The following is a 23,344-nucleotide window of genomic DNA, read 5'->3' as shown; positions in this document are numbered from 1 at the left end:
TTAGGTCCCGGTTACATTTACCACAAAGATTATCAGGCACTTGATTCAATCACTTAAAGAAAAATTGTACGCCCATAGCACAAGCCAGTCAACCATCATTAAACAAGGAGATTTTTCCAAGACTTTAGTGTGAGTCCATATGGCCCCCTCTCCGTTGGTCTCTGGAAGCCATATATAACATGCCCTTGCACATTTCTAATATACTCAGGCATAAAATCTGCTAGAACACTGATAGCTTTCATGGGATTCTGTTTGGATGGATTTAATATCCAAAAAAATTATCAAAAACAAACAAAAAGTACTCAAGCGTAGTCTACTTAGAAATAATCATGTGACTTCTAACAAATACTTATGAAGATCATATTTTCCTATCCTAAGGACAATCAGGTACATCTAGAGTGAGATTAGAAATATAAAGTGACTTAAACAATGAATGAACTCTGTTTAAAATTACAGGGTATTTTATCTAAATAGATATAGGTATAATTCATAGGAAAATACTATAATAACTAAATTCCTAATGTTGACCTAACACTTGACACTTACAGAGTCTTTTCTATATCATATCATTTAATCATGGTAGCAAAGCCTGTGAGGTAGGCATTATGTTTCACAGTTCAGGAAATAAAATTTTTCCAAATAAATCTCAGCAAGTGATGGAGCTGGGGTTACAACACCTGTCTTATACCCATATTTGACAGGGGCCATGTCATATTTTCACCCCCTTATTATTAACTAAGGAGTTAATATAAAAGTCACTCTGGATTCCGGCCAAGAACAACAATACCCAAGGAACACAATTATAAAGTGAAAAACACATCTATTTAGGTAGTATGATCTTTCAGGAAAATATCTAAAGGGAGCCTTAAAGATTATGTGTGTGTGAGATATACGTGTATGTTCACGTACCGTGCTTTTCTAAGGTAACACTAAAACTTAATTACTGATGAAAACCAAAGTTAGCTATAATTCAAATGTCAGTCCATTATACAGAAAAATCATTCATTTATTCTACCTTAGATTTTACTGCTTTTATAAAGAAAGCACGAGTGACAGAAATTACTAGTTTTATGCCAGGTAGTATACTGATGGCATGGCCATTCTAATAATAATAGTCCAATAATATCCAATCTAATAGTAATCCACTAATAATCCAATGTTTATAAACTGCCTTGTTTGATTCAGAGCAAATTGAAGTGATGTCAAGTGTTTGCATTTAAAAAAAAAAAAAAAACAAAAGCAAAAAAACCCAAAAACACCAAAGAATTTTCTAATTCCTTCTAGATCTATTCCTTCTTTTGACCTTTTGGTTCTCTTTTGACCACATGGAAAGTGTTTACCATGTAATCTTAACAATCACTTGCTCCCAGAACAGTATTTGGCACATAGTAGTTTCTTTAATACAAGATTGTTAAACCAAACAATATAATCATTTTAGTAAACTGCATGCCATATCTATACTTTACCTTTTCCTACTCCCCCCGGGCTAAATAACCCCACTTCGATGACAACACCCATAAAATAAGAGAATCATTTGATTAATTTAACTTATTTTTTGGATGAAGTTTACATCAAAATCATTTTGTTTGTTTCATCTCTGCATTTTAAAACCCCTTTAAAATAGATTAGCCCACTTTATTGCCTTGGTAAATATAGAATGTTGAATATAATTTTAATCTCTGCTAATGCTTGGGGCCATTAAGAAGTTCCAGAATCATCATCTTTACAATTATTCTCCAAGTTTATTGCTGTGCATGGAGAAGGTTTAGTCCTCTGAATTTGTGAGGCACGTCTGTGGCCTGCAGTGCTGGCCTATGAAAATGGCTTTTAGGAATAAATTGACATTAAGAATGTATCCTACAGTGAGTGCCTTTTTCCTATGATTTGCATAAAAGGACCCAAGCTGGCTTGTAAACGATTTCAGTTTATCCTCATTTTATCACTCTCTGACCTCATGCATAACTAAATATGATCTAATTTTATGTTACTTCTGAATTCTATGCAATTACTTCTCTCTAGGATCCATTCCTAATCAAATTTGTGAGCTGATTCCAAACTGGAAATGAGAAATAAGAAAAAAAAATTTACTTGAAAAGTTCGGTCAGATAGTCTACCTTTTTTTCATCCGATTATATGAAAAAGAGAAAATCACTGTCTGATATTTTCCCAGATATCCTTCGGTGGCTGCTAAAGAAAGTGTCAATGTTTTTAATCTCACAGGGAAGCTTGAAAACCTGTGGGCCATCTTTTCTGTATTAATACCTATTTTCATCGCTTCCTCCTCTACAATTGTTTAAATGTCTGCTTTTTAGCATAAACAACCCCACTTTGTCCTCTGCTGCAATGAGGAGACATAGTATGATATATCATTTGCTGTCTGTCAATATGCTTATTACAATATTTTTTATCTTGGGAGGCTTCTCCTTTGCCTCCCCTTCCCTGACTGAAGTTTCTTAGCTCGAGTGTATCTTTCAAAGGCTTAGCCCTTCTGCATTGTTTGTTCCATTCCTGCCTCTGGGCAGCTGGGAACTGCTTTTGCTTCCCTCCTGCTATCTTCTTTTTCTAAGAGTTCTGTTTTTGACTTTGAGACTCCCTGCATGGAGCTCCTTTTGCCTAGAGCAATAACCCAGCCGCCAGTGCCTCAATTGCTTTAGCAGGACTTTACATTGTACTCAGTTCCGGTTCCTGTCCATCCTTTTGTCTTTATTTTTTAACTTTCTTGAGGCAAAGAATCAGCTTTCTGCATCTATTCCTGCAATGCAAAGCTTGGTTGCCAGAGACTATCAAGCCTATGCACAGCGTAATTAACACTTTTTCCTCCATGAATTATGTAAAATGTTTACATCAGAGTCTTTTCTATGGTTAAGATATAAAGATATCATATATAAGTGTTTGCATATTTTTATATTTTGTTCTTTTTTGCTGTATAACATTTTCGCCTTTTTTTCCCCCTTCTTTTCACCTAGATTTTGAGTTTTATATTGAAGAGGCAGTGGTCATTCAAAGACCATACTGATGTCAGGAAGGCTGGAATTCAAATCTAGGTTTTAGTACTCAATGGGTGCATGGCATTGGGAAAATTACTGTATTTTGCCATGTACAATGTGTGCTCACGTTTTGTGCACATTATGCATGGGATTATTATATCCATTATTATACCCATGGTATGCAATCATTATACCCATGGATAATGCGCATCCTTAATTTTCCCTCAAAAATTTGGCCAACAGAGCACATATTATACACTTAAACTCTCTAAACCTCAGGTTCGACAGATTGCTATGAGGAACCTTGCAAACCTCATACATGGTAATGGCATGTGGCAAGCTCAGCACAGGGCAGGAACTTAATACAACCTGAGTCCACGCTCACCGTTATTCTTGTTCTCGTCTGCATCATCGTTACTGTTACTGTTTTCTCTCTGTGAAAGTGGTTCTTAGAACTTCACATAAGCTGTGAACCCAGTTTGTACTTATATTTATCAAATCATTTCCTTCTAAATATTTGCAATTTTCCTATTACTGAAAAATACCTATTAAAATAGTCTAGCATATTGAATTACAAATTTAAAACTATCTTAATAAGCTGAAATTTCATCTCTATATTTAAAGGCATTAACACTTTTATAGATATAATAATCGGTGAAAACAGTGCTTTCATATAATATTTTACTATAACTATTTCAAAGTGTAAGATTTTACTGGCACGCGGTAGGTAGAGTGAATAATAGGATGATTATGTTTCTGTTTATTAAGTTAAGTTTATATTAGCTTTATATAACGTTCCTAATTTGTTGAAAAATCAGATGGATGAGGGGCCGACAGGACAATATAGATGCCCGTAACATTAAAGGCCATACATTTAAGTGCATACATACATTTAAAAAGCCATACATTGCAATTCTATTGTATAACAGAGTTTAGTATGCTTTAGAGCAAATAAACATCATATCTCTATTTCTAAGTAATAAGTAGGACCATAGGCTACCTATGAAATGGAATATGACAAAAAGTTAGAATTTAGATGCTTACTTTACCCATATTTAGTTTTTTATGAAGAGGTAGTTATTTTCAGATTTATAAGTAAGACTAAACTTTCTTATTTCAATCAGAAATGTAAATGCCTTCAAATATCTTGGGAAAATGTTGGGGTTCTTAAACATGTGATTTATCACTGATAACTTATAGCAGCGCTTTGTCATTTGGTATATATTGATCTCCAAATCATGGAACATAATTTAGAGAAGCTATTTTTAGCCCAACTAAACTGCATTTCCTATGATTCCTGTTGAACTTGGTACCAGTGCTCTATGGTAGCAATGGTGTTCTAAGACAATATTGCATAAGGCTTATCTGATTGAATATGTCTAGTAAATTCCTTGTCAGCACTGAAATCCTTAAGAATTACTATTCCAGCAAATGTATAGCACACTCTTTAAAATTACTATATGCACACACACACATATATGTGTGTGTGCTAATAAATGAGAAATAATCAATGTCAGATATTACAAGAACTGTAATGTAGGAAAAAAAGTGTTTCATAGCTACCTCACGCTAATTAGCACTGGAATAGATTTCCGCGTAAAGGAGAATGAGAAAAGAGATTATATATCAAGTGGTAGTCCACCGTTAAGTGATTTTTTACTAAGAGAGGGATCTTTCTTTTTATGATAACTCTACAAATTAGCTGCAAACAAAAGCAAGCGAGTGCCTCTCCTGAAGGTGTGTCTTCCACTCCTGATGACATTTCCATTATAATGTGAAGCTCTACAAAGCAATTGATTTCTGAGGTTCTCATAATTGATCACTGCAATGTGAAGTGCTTCTAAATGACTAGTGTATGTAAATATTTTGCTTTAAAGAATAAAGCATATTCTTAATAGTTTTGCTTAAATAGAACAAAGACAGTTTTTCAAAATATTTCTTAAGCAACTACTGCTCCTGACTTAGACTGGCCTCAAACACACATTATTTTCCAAAAAACAAAACAAAAACCTGCTCATTGTATATATCAACACAGCAAAGTGGAGAAACTTGTTTCTAAGTCCCAGAAAATGGTTGAGAGAAACTCCGCTACTTCATCAGCCACTGTCAGTTTCTCAATGGGCATAATCTGATATGACCATTTCTTTTTTTTTTTTTTCTGGTGCCTGTTCATTCCGGTTACCCTTGAAAATGGAAGAATAGGGCTGCCATTTATATTACTGATGGAAAGAAGGGAGCTAAGACGGCAGCACAGTGCCTGTTAAAGAACTGTGTGTTTTCATCATTGGAAAGCAGTTAGGACAGAACTGGCCGCGGTGGCACACTCCTCCGAGTTCAAGGGTGGGGTGGGGCGAACCACAATGGAGGAGGCTAAGCCAGAGCCCTGCTTTAGCAAAAAGGGAGGAGAAATTAAAAATTGTTTATCCTCTTTCACTGGCCTACTGCAGGTCTGTTAATTTAGGCATTACTTTTGTACTATCTACTCCTTCATGTGGAAAATACGCTTCTGATCTCTTGGGGAGGTAATATAACATACTACTGATATGTAACATTCATCGATCATTGTATTTGCTGCAATCATGTTAGCTGCTCTATTACCTCCACACTAACCCCGTGATAAATGCGCTAATAACCTCATCTTACAGATGAAGAAACTAAAACCTGAAGAGGTAAAGCAGCTTGCCCAACATCAAATATATAGTTAACAGCCTGCCCCGGAAGCCAGAGTAGTCTGGTTTGTGCTCTAATACTAAATAAAGGCACACAGGGCTTAGAGCTGGTGTTCTGAACTGTATGAGACCCAATGTACATCTTTTTCATACAAATATTTGGTAACATCTACAGTTATTAATCTGAAATAGAACGAACAGATAACTTAGTTGGTAGAGTGCTCTAATTATAATATAAGGGATAAATAAAAGAATTTATATACAATGTTTATTTAATTTTAAAATACTTTTGAATGAGTCGACATTTGCACGGCCACACTAAAAGACTTGTTGAAGAAGTTCAGACATTTGCATCTCTGTGTAGAATCCCCTCGAATGTGGACATTTCCAAATGCCAACTGAATGCCAGTGACTTGTATGCAACACTCAAGTACCGGGGGTGGCACTGATCTCCAAGAATTACCTTGCTGACATGGGAAAAAGCTCCATGTGAAGTTCTGAATATTGTTGCTTTATTCCTAAAACATTCAGCAACTATTAAAACTGTTCCCCCTCCCTCCAAAAAGAAACACCCACTCACGTAAAACGCACTTTGTGTTTATATGTAAAAAGGACTTAGGTGCCCTTACCTATAAACAGGGTTTTCATCTATTTGAATGCCAAGGAGCATTGGTACAGTCTGTTCATGTGTCTCGAAAAAACTAGCCCTTAACCCACAAACATTGGTTCTAGTAGCCTGTGGCCACCTCTCATTACCACAACCAAATATGTCTGTCTGATTCAGTTCAGAGAGACTATTGAAGCTTACATTAAGAGCTTTAACACAATGGTAACATATACCTTTAAATTAATAAGCCTATTTCTGACACATTAAGTGATTAAAATTCTTTTAAAAAGATGAGAATTAATGTAGAAAACTAGTTTTCATTTTAATTATTTTACACAATATAAATGTTTGCATTCATACACATCCTATTGGCCACATGATAGATGCAGACGTTCATCTAAAACAAGCATATTAATGATTTAACCAAAAGCTTGAGCTTAAAATGCTTCATTATTCATGTTTCATAATATAACACTAACCCGATCTATTCAAATTTAGCTGTCACTCAAAGCTCAGTCCTTTTTATGGTTATAAATTGCATTTCAGAACTTTGTGCCTTTATGCTGCCAATAAGTCATATTTTATAATCCGGCATATAATGAAAGGATAGTGTACAACATTAATTACAAGGTCAGTTCAGTGTCAAAGCAGAAACTCATTGAATAGTATTTTCATGGAAGTAGCTAGAGTCTATTATGTTTAAACTTCACTATAATGAATAATCTGAATCAGACTCAATTCATGAGAGAAAAATGTAAGTTCTGTGGCAAAGTGACTTTTCCCCCTGAAATAATGTTAATAATTGATGGCTTTCAAAATTTTATCCTGCAAATTTCAGATGTGATTAAATGTTGACTTTTTAAAGGCTGGAAACATCAAATGCTTTCAAGTAAAATTATATTTTCATCTTAATTTAATGATGAATACACACTCATGCTGTCTAACAGATCCAACTAAGAATTTCTTGTCCATTTGATTTTTCTACCTAGAAAATATATTTTTTAAGATTTTATTTATTTATTTTTAGAGAGAGTCAAAGGGAAGGAGAAAGAGGGGGAGAGAAACTTCCATGTGTGGTTGCCTCTTGCACGGCCCCTACTGGGGACCTGGCCCACAACCCAGGCACGTGCCCTGCCTGGGGTTCACAGGCCAGCACTCAATCCACTGAGCCACACCAGCCAGGGCTGCCTAGAAAAGATTAAATTTAATGAAGGAAAGTGTAAAAAAAAGTATATTCTACAGTATTTAAACGACATTTTCTTTAAAATGTCAATTTTAACAATATTTTCAATATAACTTGAAAATTATTTTATTAGAATCAATAGATACCAGAAGACAGACAGATATAAAATTAACTTCTATCTATAACTAATTCCATTGTCCTTAATGCTCTCAACTCAAGGACAGGGTATAAGGATAATCAGCAAAAGGGGAGATGATGATTTTAATGTGAACGTTTAAAATGAATGATTTCCCTCAGTCTTAGGAGCAGTTTTCAAATAGTCTTGAATGGGATTTTCAAAATAAAACACTAGCTTTTCTCATCTAAAGAAGAAGAGGGTGTTTAGATCGAGAACCATGAGGAAAATTTCTCAGCTTCTGTTTCTACCAGTATTTCAATCAAATGACTTAGTCTTATTCCCATCTAGCCCAACATGTTTTGCCCCTTGCCCTGAGAGAACCGGTGATTCAAAATCGTGTCAGCATCTCTGTAGATTATGCTGCATTGAATCGCAGCCACTTCTCTGCATATCTGTATTTTTTCCACCATACTTTCTCATATTTTGGGGGTTTCTTTTTGTTCCAGCTCACCAGAGTCTCCACTTGAGTAATGCCATCAAATGGCCAGTAAAAATACAATGAAGCAGAGGGAAATATTTCTTCAGGACCTTTTTCTTTGTGCCAAATCTTACAACAATATACACCAGCTTAGGCCAAGGGAGGAAGCATCTTTTCCCAACTCAGCAGAGATACTTGAGAAGGCAGGAAAATCAACTGAAACTAACGTTTTAATGGTTCATGTCCCACTTGGGGACACTTGGTGAGGGTTAAAGAAAAATTGTATTTGATGAGGCACTGACGGTTGCTTTAAATCCCTTCTGGTCTGATCCCAAAGAAATAGACTCCATGTTCCTTAGTGGATGAGACTGTAAAGCTTTATGAACAGAATTATTTATAGGTGACCTAAATAACTATTATCTGATCAGTAAAGATTAGCAAAAAGAGCTGGTATCACCAGGAGCAGAGGGTTATGCCCTTAGCTTTGGAGATCTCTAAGGGAGCAAAAAGGGATATAGGGAGTATATTAGTAAGGGTTTTTCAGAGAAACATAACCAGTAGGATAAAAAGAGATTTATTCTAAGGAATTGGTTCATGCAGTTATGGAGGCTGACCAGTGCCCAGGTCTGGAGGGTGAGTCAGCAAGCTAGAGATCCAGGAGAACCACTGGTGTAGTTCCAGCCTAAAGGTCAGCAGGCTCAAGACTCAGAAAGGGCAGAAGTTTCAGTTCAGTTGCAAAGACCAGAAAAAACTAATGTCCCGGTAAGGTGGCAGTTCAGGCAGAAGGAATTCTCCCATCCTTGGGGGCATGTCAGCCTTTTTGTTCTATTCAGGCCTTCAAATGATTGGATGAGACCCATGCCCATTATGGAGGGCAGTCTGCTTTACTCAGTCTAGAGTTCAACTGTTAATTAATGGCATCTACAAACGCCCTCACAGACACACCCAGAAAAATGTCTGATCAATTATATGGGCACTCTCTGACCCAGCCAAGGTGACACATAGAATTAAACATCCGAGGGAGTCATGGCAGACCCCAAAAGCAGCAATAGTGGGTGCAAGGTGAGCTACAATATCATGAGAATGGTTATACTTCAAATTCCAGAATGAATACTGACCAGGTTGAAGGCCCCACAACATCATAAGTAATACCGATCCCAGATGCTACTCAATGCTTGTATGACTTGCCTTGGAGGAAAAATGGCCACCCTCCTCAATCCAGCCCCAAGTTAAGAAAAGTTTCTGTGCTGAAAGGATGAAGGATGACCTGTGACCAGAAACAAGGCAACAGCAACTCATGAGGTCCGAGCAAGACGGCAGCTAACTTCTTGTTGTTTAGTTTTATTTTAGATCCTTACTGCCTTAGTGATCTGGGCTCTGTATTTTCTTAACAACTCGTATACCCAACAAGGTAAGATCCAGTCAATAATGACACAAATACAACAAACTGCTGTCCGGCCATTTAAAAACATTAGAGAAGAAAACTTAAGAGCAAAGAAGGATATTTGTGCTGCAGAAGGGCTCTACAGTGTCATAAGCAGGACGCAAACAATTAATTAGGAAAGAGAATTTATAAAACTCTGATTGTCCCAGGTTACAATCCTGTCAGATCAGCTAGAGAACAAAGAGCCCAAAAGAAAAAACAGAAATGTGCCTTGTCCTAATGACAGTTAATAAATATAATAAAGAAGGGGAAGGGTCAAGTCAAGGAACATGTATAATGGACTGATGGACAAAGACAAAGTGGGGAAGGACTGAGGGTGGGAGGTGGGGGTGGGTGGGGCAGGGGAAAGTGGTGGTGGGAAAATGGAGACAACTGCATTTCAACAATTAAAAAAAGAGAAAAAATATATAATAAAGTGATGGCATTTATATGGGCACTCTCTGACCCAGCCAAGGTGACACAAAAAATGGATTGCTAGGCCTGATGGAGTAACAGAGAGAGGTAGGAAGGCCATTGTCTTGGGACAAAAGCAAGATATAATTAAAAGTCACGTTTTTATATCTATTGTAGATTTTATAATCATATACTCACAGGTTTTTTTTTCAATGAAAATACTCATAGGAAATTCAATTTTATATCTTGAGACTCTGAAACTCCCTACCCCTAATTTCTTTTCTCCATTGATAGTTATTTTAAGACACGTTTGATAACATGAAGTTTTTAATTTTTTACAAAACACAGCAGCATGTTAGAACAGACTGCATGTTGTAAGTTAAACGTGTTACAAAACAGCCTATATCCTGTCATTTATTGTGCATAAAAACAGGAAGTTGAAATCCATACGTACATGATGCTGCAACACGGAAAGGTATTAAAATGCTGAAAGTGGTTTTCTCTGGAAAATAATACTAAAATGGAAAATGGTATTTCTTCTCTATGCTCTATGATGTTCCTCAAAAAACTTTCATAATGAACCAATATACTTTTCATACTCTGAAAAAGTGGTGTTTACTTGTTAGCTAAAGTTTCATTTTATCTGATAAAGCCTGGGTCTCTTCTACTCAGTTTTTGGGCCTCTCCCTCTCTAAACTCAACTCACCTGAGAAAGATTAACAGCTACTAGATATGTTTTTGCATTTAGAGACTCTATGCACCCAGTATCATCCTGTGAGAAGTGCTTCTTCATCATCTAAAAGTCTACTAAGACGGGGGGCACTGATGCACAGTCTCCTCCCTAAGCGCCTGTTGAGGATGCAGTATGAATGTTAATCATGGAGATACCCAACAGTGATGTGTAGCAATAACTTAGGAAAGTGGGAAATTCATTTGATACTTTTATTTCCTAGGGTGAGAAAGAAATTAGAGCAAGGTAATATCTGATCTAAAAATAGCTGATGTCATGCAAAATTTATTAAAGAAAATGTGATTGCGGAAATTATCAAATCCCAGACTATGAGAGCTGGAAGAGAGTTGTTTTACAGATTCAACAATTCCAGAAAATTAGAGAGAAAAATTGATTTGTCTGCTGTCACATGGATAAGCAGTCCTTAAAGAAATGTCTGTTTACTCTCCTTCTCTTTTTTTTTCCTTTAAGCATTTTTGGAGTGCTTAGTTTGTGCCACGCACCGTGAATATGCTGGGAATTGAGAGGTGAATAAAAAGGACAATGATCTGGAACTCAGGCAGTCGGTGGTCCTAATGGGCAATATAGACAAAGCAAAAGGCAACTGATTATAAGGCTTTGTGTTAAGGGCCAAGCAATAAAAATTATGGAATACCTGGAACACCTAACCCAACAGGCAGCACAAAGTAATCTTTCCCATTATATTTTGATAGTCCTCCCCCTTTGCTTAAATATTTTGTTTCCAATTTTTCCAACAGAAACTATTCCACACTGCTTAAAATATTTGTCATTCAAATGAGAGCTAAGGCGAATTCCTGAAAAATGTAGTCAAATAGCACAGATGACTTCAAAATTTAACCGGTCATATTTATCAGGTAAGAAGAGCATGCTTCAAAAGACGGAATTATTTTTTTAATGGCTACTACTTTTTTCAGTTTTACAACTTAGGTCTTACCCAGTTCCATTGATCAGGAGAGCAAGCCTTACACGTTTTCAAAAATCATTTTGCCAATCAACTGTTCCTTTGCTCCTCCCTGACTGGCTGAGGCTTACCTATGTGATGTCAGTCTCAAGTCGACCCACCCATTCTCTGGGGAGACAAACTAAACACCATGTTGCAGAATTATACCTACATCGGTTTGGCCCATAGAAGTGTCCTCTGACAATGCAAATGCAAGTTGGGTCTAATGCCGATTCTGGAATCAACTGGTTAGCATATTAAAAAGGAATAAGAGCCAGAGGGAACGGGGGTAGGTGCGTGGCCTGGGTGGAGGTGCAAAGGAGAAGGAAAGGGAGGCATCTGTAATAGTGTCAAAAATAAAAATGAAGTTAAAAAAGAATACGAGACATACTGCCTAATTACCTCAACAGAAGTAATTTTCCTTCTGGCATCATACAAATGAGACGTGAGAGCTGATTTTGAAGTCATAAAAGGGTCTACCAATACCTGGTAAACACAACTACCCAAACGGTTCTCTCCCTTTACTCTCTAAAAGGCAGGGAAAGTGCATTTTCTGCCTTTTTTTTCCCCCCCAGGCAATAGTATTTATCCACTGAAGAACTCGCTAATGGCTTCAGTTCCACATGGCTAATTCCCCTAGGAGAAAAAGCATAATGCTGCATGCAAAATTCTAATGTAGTCACAAAAAGGACATTCTATTTCCTTTCAAAATTTTATTTCAGGCTCTTTGGACAAATCTGGTGGTAGAATGTGTGCCACTTATAATTCTGTAAAGTGATCCTAATTTATGAAGTTGCTATTACTCTTGGCAAGAGAAGAGGAGGCAAACAAGTACCATGTCAGAGGCTGAAGAAGGCAATTGAGCATCTCCTTGAGCATCCTGGTGGAAGTATCCAAGATCAAGGGCAGACCACTCAACTTTGGAAGAAAATAAAATGGCCATTCTACACACAATAGCCAAATAAATGCCTAGACCCTACAGTCATTTTCCTGTGTTTATATGAGAAATAACACTGATTATATTGCATACCTAGTCTATACAACAAACCAACACATATATTTAAAAAAAGAATCCATCAAACAGCCCAATAAGATACCATTTACACACACACAGACACGCACCATTTTGTAACAATCCTGGGACATGCATATACACAGAGGGCTATAGAAAAATACGTTTTAAAGACAGAAACTCACCACATATTTTATTGCTATCTGGGCAGAAACACATGTTCCAATCTTTTCTTTTCTCCTTGCCTTTTTCCAAAGACAAATGGGCTGTTCCTTTAAACAATCTGTTTAAAAGAGCTATAGCTTCTTAGAGTTGAGTAAAGCATACTAATATTTTGAAAATATCTTAAGTAAAGACAACTGCAGAATAATAAACAATGAGTCATCTTGTTAAAGAGATAAGCCATGTCTTTCTTTGGGCTCATACGGAAACGAATGCTCACAACCCAAAATCATTTTTGCGGCAGGCTCGTAGCTGCACAGGTTGTCCATAGCATTGCTCTTTGTGTCCTGTCAGGTCCTAGTTCATAATCAAACTCCAGCTCTCTGGGTCTCTATTCTTTTGGGGATAAGCCTAGGATATTGTCTAAATGCAGAGCTGGCTATCACCCTAGACATTCTTTCTTTCTGGTTATCCTATCAAGTCCCAACTGTGTAGCCTGTAATCCAATGTTAACTACTACGCATACTTCACACAGACTTGTGCCTCCATCAGTTCAGATCTCTTCATAACAGTTTGTTCTGCTTTTCAATGCCCCCCCCATCTGTGTGGCAAAGCTCTCTCCAGGTGACTTAATCACAAATAATCTCTCTCCTCTGAAACCCTAATCTAATTTTTGCCCATCGACAGCATCTACAATTTATTATAGAATCTAGCGTTTTATTATAGATGGCAATAAATCATTTTCTTGTTCATCTATAGGGTTATATTTTTTATTCTGCAAACAAATTTCAGATCCCTCAGGGGCAGGGACAATATATTTGATTAACTGACTTATTGGCACAGAAAAGCATTTATTGAGCTTTAATTATGGGCCAAATAGCGTACGATGCCCCGAAGACAGCGAGATGGCAAAGAAGTGTTCTTGGCTTTCAAGGAGATCCTATCCCTTTAATTCAATCCAATAATTGTTTAAAGAGAGCTGTAGAAAAATGCACTCTAGACTAGCAGTTCTCAAACATTAGACCCACTGTTTGGGTCTAGACCCACTGGAGAGGGCTTGTTAAGATGCAGGCTGCTGGGGTCCACCCCCAGTCTTTCTGATCCAGGAGATCTGCGATGGGGCCTGAGCATCTCTGTCTCTAACAATTTCCCAGATGACAGTAATTTAGGGAAAAGAAAGGTAATCACATAGGAGACAAGTGTACAAATACACAACGGGGCAGAGCATCCGGTGTACTCAGAGAGCAGCAGGAAGGTTGAATGGTGGGCTTAGCATGTGTGTTGGAAGTAAATGTTACGTGGTACTTGGGGACAAATTTTAATGGTTTCAGATGCCATGCTGAGAAACAAATTGTAGAAACATGAAACACTATCAGAAATTTGTAAATAAGGGAAGTATGTGATATACCCTGGCCTACAGTTTTCAGGAAAAAAACAGCAACAAGGATGAAGGTTTGTATCATAATGATATTTAGACCTAACGATGAATATTAATATTAGTTTGCTCTTTCAATATTGAGGGCTAGATATCAAACGTCTAATGTATGGGCTGGACAATTTTAACAATCTCCTTGGGAAATCACGGCCTCCAGCCAAGCATTCCTCTCCCTCACCTAGTGGTGAGTGGATAGCTGGTACCCACTTCAAATACCATATGATATATATGATTCCCAGACTTATCAGGTTATTACTGCAGGAGGAACTCATGTTGTTAAGTTTACTGATCAGGAATTTGCAGGCCAGGTGAGTTAAGTAAATTAAGTTAACCTGGCCAGTCAATAACAGAGTCAAGGCTAGAATTCAACTATCCAAATATTTTATTACCATAGTAATGTACAGAAACCGATTTCACTATTTAATCTACCACAACATGAATAGTTATGATCAAATTTGCACTCATGCAGATAATACCAATTCACAATGGCAACAATGGTGACAGTGCATTTTGCAGTTTAAGAAGCCATGACTATCATGAATAAATAAACAAACAACAAGTGTTGGCAAGGATGTGGAGAAAGGGGAACCCTCGTGCACTGTTGGTGGGAATGCAGACCGGTGCAGCCACTGTGGAAAGCAGTATGGAGATAACCTCTAAAAATTAAAAATGGAACTGCCTTTGACCCAGTGATTCCACTTCTGGGAATTTATCCAAAGAAACCCAAAACACTGATTTGAAAGAAGGTAAGCACCTCTATGTTCATTGCAGCATTGTTTACAATCACCAAGGTATAGAAGCAGCCCAAGTATCTATCAGCAGATGAGTGGATAAAACAGCTATGGGGCATTCACACAATGGAATTCTACCTTGCCATAAAAAAGAAAAGTTGACCCTTTGCGACAGCATGGATGGACCCAGAGAACCTGATGCTAAGTGAAATAGCCAGTCAGAGAAAGACAAATACCACATGATTTCACTCATATGTGGAATCTAATGAACAAACTGAACTAACAGGCAGAACAGACACAGATTCATTGATAGAGAGCAGATGACAGCTAGTGGTGAGGGGAATTTAGGGGGTGGAGGGATGGAGCAAAAAAGGAAAAAAGACTCACAGACACGGACAACAGTGCGGTGATTGCTGGGGTCGGGGGAGGCAGTATAAAGGGGATAAATGGTAATGGCAAAAAGTACAATTAAAACAAAGAAGCAGCCATCTTTTAAACCAGAGGAAAGAGCCACAACACAGAAGACTCCTGTAAGAGCCAGCCTCCTCTGCGAGCGCTGGCTACTCTTTGTCCCTGGGTATTCCCTTTCCTCAATTTCACAAGCAACTCCAGGAAATCCTTAGGAATTTATTTCAGCCAGTTTCAATTTCCTCATCATAGTTATACCTTTGAGGCTCATTAGCAAACTTCAACCTCATGCCCTCATTCTTACCTGCCGTAAATAAATCACTTTATTACATGGGTATATGTTTCACCACATTTTGCTTCACTAAGTCTAGATGAATTTTTCATTAAAATATCATTGCTTCTAATCACTTACTGTCTTGATTTTTGCTGAAAATGGGGATATCGAAGAGAGTACCTCCTCTTTTTCATGTTGCAAGCACAAATATTACTGTTCTATTACTAAAATATAACAGAAATTAATCCAGGCTACATATTCTCATTTATCTAGGAAACAGATTTAAACTTCAGCCACATGATTTCTAACACAGAATAAAAAGTACAATGTTTTTATTTATTTTTAGCCTCAACAGTCATTGTGGTTATTAAATATGTTAATATCATCGACATGACAATCAAAAATGTGCTTAATTGTTCATCCGTGGAGGCCGAATAATCTGCATGAGATTGCTATGGGTTTTTCGTGTCTCTTGATTATTGTTAGAACTTTCTAATTGGACTCTGTGTCTCTGGTCTCTCTCTCTTCTGATCCATCCTATGTAACGCCCCTGAAATGGATCTTTGAATATATCTCTGTACTTGCTCTAAACTTGCCAGTTTCCTCAAGTTGCTTCTTCTTGACCTTATCACTACACCTACCTCATGTCTCTCCTTATGTGCCCAATGATGTGGGATTTCTTGGTATTTCCAGGACAGGTCATGTCATTTTGTGCTTTCACAGTTACTCAAGCTGTGGTCCTCACTTCTGATCTCCTTCCTCTGTATTGGAAAGCTTCTATTCCAGCTCCCAGATGAGATGGTCTGTTGCCTTCTCTGTGAAATTGGGTCTTGGACTTCACTGATTCCTTCCCAGACTTTAATGTGCCTTTCTTGAAGTATTATAATGATTTTTATGTTGTCCTTCCCCACTAGACCAAGCAACCATCATTTGAAACACATAAACCACAGTAAATAATCAACAAATGCTGTTTAATTAGTGCATAAATGATAGTATCTGTCCAGTGACAGCCACTGTCTTTACATCCTCACCTCTCAGTATCATTGTAACAGACTACAAGGAGGTTTTTATGCATGCTCCCAAAGAAAATGTTTTTGTCAAAGTCATCTATGGGCCCCATATGATTAAAATCCAATGGGCAATCCTTTTGTGTTTGTGTAACTGAATTTTTCAGCAACATCAGACACTGTCATTTCCTCTATCTTAAATTACTTTCTTCATTTGGTTTCAGGGACACAACATATACCTGGTTTTCTGTATATATATCACAGCTTTTGTTTCCTAGTCTCCTTTGAAAGTTTCTTTCCCTCTTCCTTTCTTTCAAATGTGTGGTCAATTCTCAGCCCTGCTCCCCAAACTCTCTTCCTAGGGGACCTCATTCAGTCACATGTCTATTAAACCATGTATAAGCCTATGACTCTCACATTAATATCTTTAGTCCCAATTTCTCTCGTGAGCTTCAGACTCATCTATCCAACTTCCTTTCCAGCATCTCCACTTGGATATCTAATACAAATGAACATGGTCAAAATAAAACTCTTGATTGCATCTCTCCCTGAACCCTACTGTTCCTTCTCTACTTTTCTCCATCTCCCCAGCCAAGAACTTAGAAATCATGCTCAATTTTTCTCATTCTGCATATCAAATCCATCATAGCAAATCCTATCCTCTGTACCTTTGATGAGTATCCTGAATCCAAGGTATCTCACTGACCCCATCATTGCATCCCAGTCTACACTGCCACCACCTTGTATGTGGACTGTCAGGGTGGCTTCCAGTGCCATCCCCCAGAATAACTATTGTCCCATTTAGATGTAATATCCATCCACTCAGCACAAGAAAGCTCTTTGAAGAAGATAGATCAGATCAGTTCAGTCTCCTACTATAAACTTTCCAATGGTGCCCCTTTCTGCCTAAAAGCAGAGCCTTCCAAAAGGTTTCTACTTATTATAAACCCCTCCTTCAGGGGGACTTCCCATACCAGGGGGAAAGAATAAGTCCTCCTATCACCAGAGAAGAGAAACTGGCGGCAGAATGAGAACTTGCATAAACAGACCTCACTAAAACACACCTTACCTCCCATTAGTTACCGCCATATATTTCTCAGTGATTTCCCACAATTTATTATCCCTCGAAATCCTAACCCACTACCATTATTAAGATGGTATATAAGCTCTAAATTCTAACAGCTCCTTTGAGCTACATTTTCTCTGCACTCCTGTTTACACATATAAATAAATTTTGTCTTTTCTCTTGCTAATCTGTCTTTTGTCAGTTTAATTTACAGGCCCCAAGTACTGAACTTAAAAGGGTAGGGGAAGAGCTTTTCCTTCCTGACAACGTAAATGAACACATCAATAAACGGACAGCCTGAGTAACTTTCCTCATCCTTCTAAGCCTCACTCCATTATTCTTTTTATTGATCACACAACCATTGCCAGATAAGAAATGGAATTTCTTAAGAGCAAGGACATTAGAAATGTTAAAAGGCTACCATAGAGAGCTGCCACATTGAGAAATAGTCCACATGGTCTTCATTCAATCTCATTATTAAGTTGAATTGTTGGGAGGATTAAGATGGGGAATGGAGATAACCCTCTGCAGGCAGGTCTCAGGGATGGGAGAAATCTAAACCACATGAAAGGAGCAGAAGTTCCTTTTCTAGAGTAAAGGTTATTGCTGACTCCAGTCTTGAGGGTTCCACGCAGCGCAGGCCCCAGCCGTGTCCCCTCACAGGAAGACCAGCCTCCCGAAACGCCAGGTCCACCCAAATCTACCCAGATGTGGCCAGCTGCCGAAATACCATCTGATCGGGTGAGGATAACCTCAGGCCCTTTATAAACCCCCTTACTGCCATTCTCATATTTTTATTTTTAACCCCTCAAACTCTTCCAACTGATATCACGTAACTTCTACACAAGCGCAGGAGGCAGTTTCGGAATGCATCCCAAGAGAAGGGTGGATCTTAGGTCCATTTCGCGAATCTATTAGGTGATGATCTACCTGTATCTCAATTCTTACTCTGCCCAAGCAGAGTGGAAGTCTGCCTATAGACCGTTTTCATTCAAACCCAAGAAGGTGCCTTTGATGGAGAAGATATTTAACCAAGACGTTTCTTTGAGGGGCAATTTGGCTAGGGGTCCTCCACAGGGATCTGAAAGGATTATCACAACAGAAAATGTGGGTATGTACAATCCCTCCTGTTTCTGGAGACTGGACAAGCAGAGAAGCTAGGGGAAACGGAGTCTCAGAAGGCGTGGCAGGCTCGTGCCAAGTGTAGCCAACAATGTCCATCTTTATCTTGAGAGTCCTGGGGCAGGAACCAGTCAGAATCACTGCGGAAGTTCACCTTTGCCGTCGATCCCTGAGTCCTTAGATGTGGGGCAATCAAAAACACTATCCGGGCATTGCATTTTCTCACCCCAAACTCACTTAAGAGTTTATGACTATAAAATAGTCTGTTTTTAAACTATCCATGGTGCTTTGAGGCAAGTAGTTTTCTGCCCCTTAAAAGCCTGTACTTTTCTACTTTCTGAGACTTCCACCAACATTATACCCGGTAATGACCACGAGAACAAAAGTGATTTTATTATCCTGGAGAGCATAGGTATAGCACAAAATGTATACAGTAAGTCTGACTGTTTTACTTTATGAACCACTGATTACTGAGGCTGATGATCTGTTCTACAGCTTCCCCCAAATCTGTGTCGCTGTTTTTTCCATTACACAAAAGTACAGTTAAAGCACCTCAGCTGGCAGCTTTTTGCTTCAATCATAGTTCTAAAAGTGACAGGGAGTGCCAGGCTCCAGAGTGAATAGAGAATGACTCTCTGAATCTGGGCGGATTTCTAGGAAGTGGTCCCAGTAAACAGTGGGCCAGGCCCAGGGAGCTGCTCCATCTGGGTGCCCGTACAGGAGTGGTTCCCGAGGAGTGGTACCTGGGCCAGCATCAGTAGAGTTTCTTGGGAGCTTTTTAGAAATGCACATTCTCAGGTCTTCCCTCATAGCTGTTATAGCAGAAATTCTACAGGTGGGGCTCAGCAATCAGTGTTTTCACAAGCCCGCCAGGTAATTTTTGATGCAGGCTAACACCTGAAGGCATCCCCTACAGTGTTAAAAGCCAAATGGATTTGAGCAGGTAGGAGCAAGTCCCGCGAGCTCTAGCATTGAGGATTATCCAAGCAGTCCTGAATGGTACGGCCGCCCCGTTTGCAGGGCAATCATATGTATGCTGATCTGTATCAGGCCTATAGTGCAGCCTTTCCTACAGCTAGAGCCCTTAGTGCTGTCTTGAGCTAGTCCTGGTTCTGAAACCAAAACTAGATAAAAACATCCTGGATCTCCTTAAGTGAAGCTCCTACACTCTACATCTCCCTATAGAATGAAGGCTGAACATTGCGTCCACGTCATATTAGCATCTCCCTTGTCCCCTCATCTTCTGATGCCACCTCCTTCTCATGTGCCTTGCCCACAGGGATGTGGAATTCCCCTATCTTCAGCCCATGTTCACAGAGCCCTGTGTCAAGCACTGGGGGCAGCAGCTGGAAAGGTCCCTTGCTCTCTGAATCAACCATGCCTGATGCATTTTTATCTATGGCTCTTAATGAAAACGGTTTCTTCTCCCTGGATTACCCTTCCTTTCTCTGATTTTTCATTTTGGGACTGACTCTGCAGCCCTGGGCAGCCATCACATTCTGTGTTCACCCTCTTCAGAGCACAGCGTTGCCATTATTTGATTACACGCCTGACTCCCCTCAACTAGCAGGTCCTGGAAGGCTGTGTCTTTCATCTCTCTATCAACAGCATTTTGCACAGTTCCCACCTGCAGTTGAGACTTGATAACATTTGATAAATGAATGAATGAAAACCAAACAATGGATTCTAAGGAGAAAAGAAAAAGTGTATCCTACAATAAATGTGTCTTTTGAATCTCAATACGCCTGTGAGTGTACAGACCAAGGGAAATCATTTAAAGTGAATTTACTTGGGGTTTCGTGACTTCTTCCACTCTTGATTTCACTTTGTAATCAAGGCCCAAAGCTGCTTGTTCCTACTTAACCTTACCAAACTCATAGAAATTCAGTTGGCAATGTCTACAGTTGCCAGAGATGCTTGGAATTGTATACTGATCCTCCAAGGTGCTTAATGAGCCACCCTGGCTGATTAACAACCACCTTCAAGATTGATGAGCATGAAATGCATTTTAATAGCAACCAAACCTTTGCTTCCCTGATTTATAGACCTATCACTGCTATGAACCAAACCAAATTTCTGAAATCCTGGCTGCTCAGATCCCAATTGCAATCTGATTGTGGCATTATTAATATTAGAGTTTGAGATTAATATTACAAATGCATCCAGCAAACCAAGGAGAGAACAAACCTGGGAGTAGGAATGTTAGTTAGAAGTTAATGATTTGTACAGAGCAATGTGTGGCCTGGGCAGTCCGTTCTCTTTGTCAGGTGTGGATAGAAAATGATCGTCCCATCCCTGATTGCAATACGTATCCATGGCAGTTATGTGCAGTGCATTTGAAAATAATAACTTGAGATAGGGAGACAAAGAATGAATAGCCCAGGGAGTGTGGCATTCACAAAGAGGCATTTTATCTGCTGGTTCTTAATCAGGGCAGACCTGAATATTCACATTTATAGCACAAAAACGGAAAGAGAGGGCTGGAATTTAAAAGGCCCTTCATCTTGGTCAGGCTCTGTGGGGTATGCACCCTGCAGCTGGTGGACCCCTTCCTGTTTCTGATGTCTCCACCTGCAGGTGGTGGCGCTGGCCCCTGACCTCAGGAAATAAGCCACTCGCTCTTCGCCACATTATTCCTGCGGCTTGTAGACCGCAGACAGGAAGTTAGGGGATGATAAAAGGTCTCTCACTAAGATTAATCAGCTCAATAATGTTGGCTTCACGAGCCTTCTTTTTCAAATAAGGTTTTCAAAAAATGTGCTAATATATCTCTTCAATTTTATTCAAAATTCAATAGAAGTGTAATTGCAAAGAGAAGGAGGGCATAGGATAGTCTAAAAGGAAAATGTATATTCAACACAAGCCAAAGTGAGAGACCAAATGGAGAGGCAAAAAAGATGTGTTGAAACCTTGAAATTGCACAACAGTAGGACATTTGAGTGGGGAAAGAAACTTGTGGCTTGAATTTTAGAATTTCTCAAGCATTTCCGCCAACCACTCTAAGGAAAGGAAATGATGTGGATATGAGGGAGTGAGAGAAATGAAGTTGATTCCATGGCAGACCAGAGAGCAAAGGCCCAGTGTTCTGCACCTGCTCTATGACCCAGATCTTGACTGAGCCTTCCTTGGCAAGTCAGGATGATTTTATTTATTTACTTTATCTATCTATCTATCTATCTATCTATCTATCTATCTATCTATATTTACTCCTTTAATTGAATTTATTGGGATGACATTGGTTCACAAAACCATCCAGGTTTCTAGTGTACAACTCAACAAAACATCACCTGCACACTGCATCATGTGCCCATCACCCCAAGCAAAGTCTCTTTCCATCCCTACTTATTCCCCTTTTGCCCGCCTCCACCTACCCCAATCCCCTTCCCTTTGGCCATCACCACACTGTTCTCTGTGTCTATGTGTTTTACATACAGGGTCCAGCAGAGGTAATGCCTGCTTGAGTATGGTTGGTAGAGTAATAATATGGGTGTAATAATTTATAGTTTTAATTTGAACATTCTACCCAAAGTAACATAGGGTCACATGGTGTGCCTGAGTGTGATATTGTTATGTTACAGAATTACCTGCTTATGATTTTGTAATAAAAGACTTTATAATAAAAGGGGCATTATTTGTGCATATATATTTATATTTTTTCTTTAATCCTTTCATCATTTTTTACCCAGTCCTTCAAGTCCCCCCAAACCCTAACAGCTATCAGTCTGCTCTCTGTATCTATACTTCTGTTTCTATTTTGTTAGTTTATTTTGCTCATTAGATTCCACATCTAAGTGAGATCATATGGTATTTGTCTTTCTCTGAGTGGCTTATTTCACTTAGTATAATGCTCTCCAGGCCCATCCATGCTGTTGCAAAAGGTAAGATTTCCTTCCATTTTACGACCGAGTTCTATTAACTATTCCCATCTATCTTTCTTGTCTTTATTCTATTTTCCTCTAATCTATTGGCCAAGCTATGGAAAAGGGCTTCTGCAAATTCTGGCCTATTTGACTTATTTGCCAGTAACACACTGAATAGCCTACTTGCTGATGATATACTTACAAAAGTGTAGCATAGTCTAAAGCAGGAGTTCTCAAAGCAAGATGGGACGAAGGCTGGCGGCACAGGCTCCACTGAGGAACAGGACTATGTTAGAAATGCAAATTCTAGCCGCAACAAACTTACCGGACTCACAACCCTGCTGGTGCGGCCCAGCAGTATGAGGAGGTATAACGTACCCTGTGGGTGATTCTGATGCTGCTGAAATGTGAGGACCATTGGCCCACACATCCTAAACTTTACTATGGCTATCTGTCCACTGGGGGCTGCATTTGTTTTTTTAAGAGAAATATCGACTGGTTGCTTTTCACACACCCCTAACTGGGGACCTGGCCTGCAACCCAGGCATGTGCCCTGACTGGGAATCGAACTGGCGACCTTTTGGTTCACAGGCTGGCGCTCAATCTACTGAGTCACACCAGCCAGGACCATATTTCTAAAAAAAGTATATAGACTCCATGTCTTCAGCCCCTGCCACTAATTTGATCGATTTGGGAT

General features: G+C 38.9%; 1 protein-coding gene across 3 annotated transcripts in view; it reads right to left on the bottom strand.

Moving 5' to 3' along the window:
- The window catches only part of DMD (dystrophin), a 1,878,371-nt gene that overhangs the window by 912,335 nt on the left and 942,692 nt on the right, over window positions 1-23,344 (bottom strand). Inside the window, exon 1 of one of the 3 annotated variants that reach the window (XM_054566575.1) lies at window positions 12,660-12,666. The exons of the other annotated variants lie outside the window; for them this stretch is intronic. The gene's annotated coding sequence lies outside the window, so the exon portion shown is untranslated. Of the gene's footprint in view, window positions 1-12,659; window positions 12,667-23,344 lie in introns of those variants that run through there. 3 annotated transcript variants of the gene reach the window in all.

The sequence above is a fragment of the Pteronotus mesoamericanus genome, unplaced genomic scaffold, assembly GCF_021234165.1.
Source record: "Pteronotus mesoamericanus isolate MK-2021 breed Mesoamerican mustached bat unplaced genomic scaffold, CSHL_Meso_final contig_173, whole genome shotgun sequence".
NCBI classification, from domain to species: domain Eukaryota; kingdom Metazoa; phylum Chordata; class Mammalia; order Chiroptera; family Mormoopidae; genus Pteronotus; species Pteronotus mesoamericanus.
The sequence above is the reverse complement of the archived record's forward strand: the minus strand, read 5'-3'. Positions and strand labels throughout refer to the sequence as shown.